We start from the raw sequence: 7,007 nt of genomic DNA on the forward strand, positions 1-7,007 counted from the left end.
AGGCTCCTCTGTCCATGGAATTCTCCAGGCAAGAATACCAGAGTGGGTAGCTGTTCCCTTCTCCAGGGGATCTTCCAAACCCAGGGATTGAACCCGGGTCTTCTGCATTGCAGGTGGATTCTTTATTGTCTGAGCCACCAGGGAAGCATTTTAGAGGTACTTGGGTGTAATGCTCACAAAGGAGATCAAATTCCTAATATAACAAGGATGCAAACATTTAATCTGGAAAAGGGGGTTGGAGGAGAGGCTGAGACTCTCCAAGTCTGTGCAAAGTCTCACTGCACACAGACCTTCGAGGGGCCCTTGTCCTTCCCACCCCACCCTCCACCCCACAAGGCATGCAGAAGTTCAGATCGGGGGAGGAGGACAGCCCTGCCCCAGCTGCACCATGGAGGAAAGAAATCACCCCAGATGCACTTGAGGACTGTTAGTTCAAATGGGCACATATGCACACAGCCTTTGTTTACACTAAGACTTGCCAAGGCCTCTCACCTTCACAAGACGTCTGAAGCAACCAAGCATGGAGGTTGTTCTTACTCCCAGTTAACAGATGAGATGACTGAGGCTCCACCCAAGAAGAAGCAGCTTTGTTAGCTGACCCCAACAACAGCTCTACCTCAGGAACTCCTCCCTGAATCCCAGAAGGAAGGTCTAGGCTCCCTCCTTTGGGAGAACTGGCTGGACAAGCTTGTAGCAAACCACTGACCCAAAGAGCCTGGGACCCCTCACTACACAAGGTCCCTGGGACCCAAGGAGCTTAATGTGGCAGCATGGGGGCAGGACAAAGCTGCAGAGGCCCACCCTGATCCCAGGAAGTGAGGAAGGTGCCTGCTGCTGACAGAGTTGGGATGAGGATTATGGGAACATAGCCTCTGCCTTGTGACTGGCAGGGCCCATTGTGTTCAGGAGGCTGGGCTGGATCCTCAGGCTGCCTGGGCCCAGCAGATAAACAGTAGGTGGTGCAGAAAGGAGGTTCTAGCTGCTGACACCAGGAAAGAGTTTCCATTCCACCTTTTTCAGATCAGCATCCGGACTGCTGAAATCTTACTTTTAGGATAGCTGCTGCTGCTAAGTCGCTTCAGTTGTGTCTGACTCTGTGCGACCCCATGGACTGCAGCCTACCAGGCTTCTCCGTCCATGGGATTCTCCAGGCAAGAACACTGGAGTGGGTTGCCATTTCCTTCTCCAATTTAGGATAGCAGAAGTGCTCAAATGCTCAAATGCCCACCAGGTTCCTCTGTCCATGGGCTTCTCCAGGAAAGAATATTGGAGTAGGTTGCCATGCCCTCCTCCAGGGGAATCTTCCCAACCCAGGGATTGAACTTGCTGTCTTATGTCTCCTGCATTGGCAGGCAGGTTCCTTACCACTAACAATACCTGGGAAAGCCCACTGGAGTGCACAAGAATCCTCAAATACTGGAGTGCACCTGTTCAAAACACACAATTCTGATGAAGTAGGTCTTGAGCGGGGCCCAGGGACTCAGTAAACAGGCTGCTCAGGCAAGTCACGTAACAAGTGGTTAGAGGAGCACAATTTGGGGAACCCCAATTTGGGGTAACATTTCTTTGTGTGTGCAGCATCCTACCTAGTGATAAAAGAAATTTTCATGTACTGAGGTATGGGGAAGTCATTCTGGCTTATATATGAATTAACTTGCACTGTATGCTAACTAAAACAGCCTGTTTATGGCCTATCAAACATACATTATACATCTGCTTTCGGTATTAAGGAAAGGGTGCATTGACCGGAAATACAGAATGTCCATATTAAAAATAAAGATGAAAAAGCCTTCCTTCCTGGGACACCAGTGCTGGTCCTCTTTCCATGATAAGATTCCCTCCCCGGGTGCCGAGGCCATACTGACTAGCTGTGTACTGCTGATCTATTTTTTGGACACCTTGAAGGAATGTATCCCTGACTTGTTTAATGTTCTTTGTTCTGATGAGATATAAAGCTGTGCTGAAAACCACACTTCTCCGGAGCAGTCCCTCAGAGTTAGCTGAGAGGCCGGCTTCTAGACTATAGTCAGTTTGATTCAAATAAACTCTTTTCTATTCCTATCATAGATTGTTTATTGATTATTTTAGTCGATACTAGGTCTTTCAAAAAACACTCATGCTCCGGGGAGGGGTAGCTTATTCAGTTCCTGACATGAGTTTATGAGATACTCTCAACCATCCTCCAATCTGTCCATCCATCCATTCGCCACCAAGCCAGCCATCCATCCTTCTGCTCAGTGGATCTTTCCTGAACACCTGTTCTGTGTCAAGCCATGTTCTAGGTGCTGGAGTAATAAAAAGAGGTCTCAGTATGCAGAGGAGGGAGCAGATCTTAAAGGGGGCTAGTGACTCAGAGAGGGGACACCACTGTGGGAGATGCAGAGATGGGTGAGCCCACCACGACTGCACACACTGTTGGCCCTGGGCAGGGGGTCTCACAGCAGGCCCTGTGTGGCTTGGACCATGATAAAAGATGGCTCAAGGCACAGTTTGAACCCTAAGGCACTAATCGTCTCCTTGAGAGGTCTCTTCCTACTATCTCAGAGAGAAAAAATGTGATACACCATCCTTGCACAGTGAGAGAGAGGAGGCATGGGCAGGAAGGGAAACAGGTACAGGAGGGGAAAGACAATGGCGGCCACAAACAGACTGTGCAGAAAATTCTGCATGCGGGGTCCCTTTAGAGACCCGGGTTGAGCCTATCCGGAGCCCAGAAGCCACCAGACTTACAGCCTCTCGTCCTCATGCTCCGGCTCTATTTTGAATTCTCTTTGAAACACTGTTTGTAACTGGCCATTTCAAACAACCCTAGTAGTTCTAAAGCCATCACCCACGTGGTCCAGTCTCAGGGAAGAGTCTCAGATGAAACACCATTGACCAACTTAAAGGTAATTTCAAAATAAGCCAAGTTCAACCCTCACACTTGTCTAACAGTCTGAAGGAGATAACAGATTACAGCACTCCTTTGGAACCCGGCTCTTCTGTCCTGCTTTCTCCCTGGAGTACTGTGGTGGCCCCATCTTTTCTACCCTCCTCAACACTATCCACCAGGCCTCTCGCTCTCTAGCTTGACCTTCTTTCCCTCTCTTTTTCTTTCTGATCCTGCTGTCAAAACCCCCAAGGGACTGGCCTGCTTGCCCAGAGAGGGAAGTTGCTGCATGATTGTGAGGCCCTTGCACCCATCTGAAAAATGGAGACAATATCATGACCTCATGAGTTTGTGGTAAGGATCAAATTATTTAAATAAAGCTTTTCATAAAGTAATTGGTATATGGTGGGCAACTGATGAATAACTTCCCCCACATGAAAACTTAAATGTAAGGAGATCATAGTAGATTTTGTTTCAGAAGAATTTACTATTTCACATAAAATGATTCTATACATTATAAATTATAAATTTGGAGAGAATGTTCTCATAGTTTATGGCAAGGAGAATTGGAGAGTCAAGTTACTATTATGCAATGTTTTTCCCTTCAATAATTCCCATACTGATAGTCTAATGAAAATGGGCTCCCAAAATTCTGCATTTTTCTCATGTGTGTCTGTGCTAGCATTTATGTTATATTCTGAATTAACAAACATCAAACGCTAAAAAAATTACATATGCATAAAAATGGGGAAAGGAATTTACATCTTTTGTAAATCTCGGTGGGAACATAGTCAAACCTCTAGCCCTACCAGATACTCCCAGCTGAAACCACATGGTAATTTTGGAAGAGGGGAGCATTAATGACTATAAAACAAAAAGAAGGCTATTTGGGCATGTGCTAAAAAAAAAAAAAAAGCCTTAAATCAGGCTATCGTTATCATTGGATACTGACTAATGAATATCATTCTCAATAAAGAACCTTCTGGCTCACTCATTCTGTTTGTTAAAATAGCATTCAAGTCATTTATATAATGCAAAGTTAATGCCAACCCAAAACAAAATAAAGAAAGGAAAGAATGTCAAAAGAACAAACTTTTAAACTCTGCACTTTTTATTATTAGATGCTATTCCTAACTTGTTAAAACTGATCAAATAGAAAGCTGTGAAAAGAGAAAAAATTAAGCCAACTAGAAAAGTGTGACTTGGATTTAATATTTTATAATTGCCAAGGGACATACTGAGATCAATGAATTTTTGCCTGAGATGAACGTCAGAAAGAGATGTACTTCAGTCTTTTAGGGAACATTGGTCTATTTAATTCCTGTGTCTGATGCATGTGAAATAGGCCTGCCTTGGCCTTCTTTCTTTGCCAGGGGCACTGCCGGCAGCGAACATTACCACTTTTAATAGGCCGCTGTCTGAGGAGTGGCAAGGGATCCGATAACCCATCGACTCTAATGGATCTGCCTGTTTATTCACTTACACCTTTTTTTCCAGCTAATTTTAGTTTTGCATGCTGAGTTGTTCCACTTTGAATTAAATGAAAAGAAACAAAGGAAAAAGCCCGTGCAGCTAATAAACCATGATTATGTTCATCATGGCCCCTTCTCGACTGGCTCCTCCATATACCAGGTACCCCATCGGAGAACAAATTCACTGTGGCACTTTCTCCACTTGTTGACAAAATTAATATTTTATACATGCTCAAATTTAGAGGAAAGATGAGATTATTCAAATCACTTGACATAAAACGCACTGTTGTTTATAGCAGATCTAAATGCCCAGCCTCGGGCCCCAGACGTCCTCAGATTTCAGACACCCGGTCAGTGACTTTTCCTGCCTGGGGACTCACCCCAGAGCTCTCTGCAGGGTCATACAAACAGGACAAATGCCCAAATGCTTTGCTTTGTCTAATGAAAAACCAGAGGAGACTAGGTCTGGATGCCCTTCAACGGAAATAACAGGAATCAGTGCTTTAAAAACATCTTCCCTCCCCAACTCCTTCCTTATGCCCAGAGAGTTTGAAGTTTTCAGAAACCTTTTAGGCCAACATATGCCAAGGGACAGGAGAGGGACAAGGACGTCCAATATGGGAGATGATGAAAAAGGGGCCTGCCTCCCCAGATTTGCCAAACAAGAGCCATTTTCCACTGTGGGATTTTGTTACACAGATCCTGCCCACAGAGAGGGTGGGCAGGGACATCCCTGCGCCATGGGGGCTCCCCCTGATTCGTGGTCCCAGCAGGTTCTGGGGGCTGCCACCTCCCCCCACCCCCTACCAGCGGTAAAGTCCGCCTTGATTAGAGGGTGGTGGCCTGAACTTTGGGGGGAGGCTAACATCTCCCAAAGACCAGAAGTCTCACCTCTGACAGCTCATGCCCCAAGGTCACTATGCCAAGGATGGCACTAGACTGTGTGGCTGAGTTGTCTCCTGGCCAAAAATTAAGGCGATTGTTGCCCAATCAAAAACTAAGATCACTGATAATTTTTAGAGAGGGATCTGGAAATTTTTAGAGACTGTAGACTCATTGGGAGGAATAGAACATGATGCATCATAGAATTGAATAAAAAATAGGGCCCTGCATCAGAATCTCAACAGTTCTCTGAATGAAATCCTTTTGAGACGAAACAGCCTAATACTTATGTTTGCCCTCACGCAATAAAAACTGGGTAATTTTTTTAGCCTGTTTGTCTTCGCTACAATCTGTCACTCGAAGGAGAAAGCCCCTGAGCATCCCAGCTGTATCCAGTTGAACACAATGGCTCTTCTCCCCACTGAGCCTCAGCACAGCCGGAAGTCAGGCAGCTCACAGACTCCTCAGCCCTGCCTTTCCTGGACACACATTCCTGAGCAATGCTTTCTACCCTCCAAGTTCCACATCACCCAACCAGTCTTTCCTTCATTCAGCAACATTTCTTCAGTAAATCTCCATCGACTTCTTCCCTATGCAAAGGACTAGACTGTCTGCTCAGTCACTGGCCTCGAACTGAGTAAGATGTATTTCCATTTGCTTAAGAAATGAAGAAATGTGGTGTGTAGGGTCCCCGGCTTACCTCCCTGCAGTGTCATTCAATCCTGCTGTTCAACCCAGAGTCTAAGAGGCTTTCTCTCTTATCAACACACAGGGTACCATAAAATAACGGATAGGTCCACAGTCCGTGCCTGCGGCGTCACTGTGAGCACGTCCTCAACAAGCAAGAAACTCTGCAGTCACCGAATAATTATATTTCCCCTCGATCTGTATGTGTATGTGTGTGTGTGTGTGTGTGTGTGTGTACCTGGCTCTTCACTCTCACACCCAGTGTGCAAAGCAGACGGGGGAACAACAGACTCAAGTTGGAAGTGATTTACTTCATTAGCTGGGATTACAAGTTTAACTTACAAACCAGAGGTCAAAATTTCTCATTAACAAGGGGGCCGTGAATCGCTGCAGGCTTTGGTTCAAGAGGAGACCACTCTTATTACTAACTACACATTTCAATCTGTCTTTGATGTTCTCCTTCTTCCCTCCTCCCTTTTATTTTTTGGCAGAGGAGCTGATTTTAATTGTGGCACTACAACAAGGCTCCCTCCATCCCGGGGAGCAGCCTCCTGTCTGCCGCCGAGCGAGCCAGGCTGCGAGATTGGGTGCAGCCCATCGCTCAGGGCACATTTTAATGGCTCCCCTTCCCTACAAGGCTTGGATTGTTTTCCACGTGATTCTGGTTAATTTCGCTGCGGGAAAGGGCATCGGTTTTCCTTGTGAGCTTCTGATCCGTCTGCCTCAGAGAGGTGAAATATATTAAAACAGAGAAGGAGGCTGTCGTTCTAACTTTCCAAATGCGCATTCTCCAGCACTCAGAATACAGAAAGAAGTTTGACAGAGACCATGACGCTAGAAAAAAAAAAAAAGTGCTCTTTTGATAAATCAGCTTTGGTTGTTTACAAAATACTCAGACCGTCTCCCTGTGCCTCTTCTCTTCAAAACCACTGCCAAGGGTTAAAAGAAGCAACTCAAATGAGATGCAACCTTTGCAGAGGACAGTAGGAATTTCAAAATTCAACAGCATAGACGCCTTCTCCAAATAGGAACAATGGGAAAAATATAGCCGAGCTTGTGGTGGGCAGTAAAAATAACAGGATGCTTAACACACACTT

This window comes from Bos indicus, chromosome 18, assembly GCF_029378745.1.
Source record: "Bos indicus isolate NIAB-ARS_2022 breed Sahiwal x Tharparkar chromosome 18, NIAB-ARS_B.indTharparkar_mat_pri_1.0, whole genome shotgun sequence".
Taxonomy (NCBI): domain Eukaryota; kingdom Metazoa; phylum Chordata; class Mammalia; order Artiodactyla; family Bovidae; genus Bos; species Bos indicus.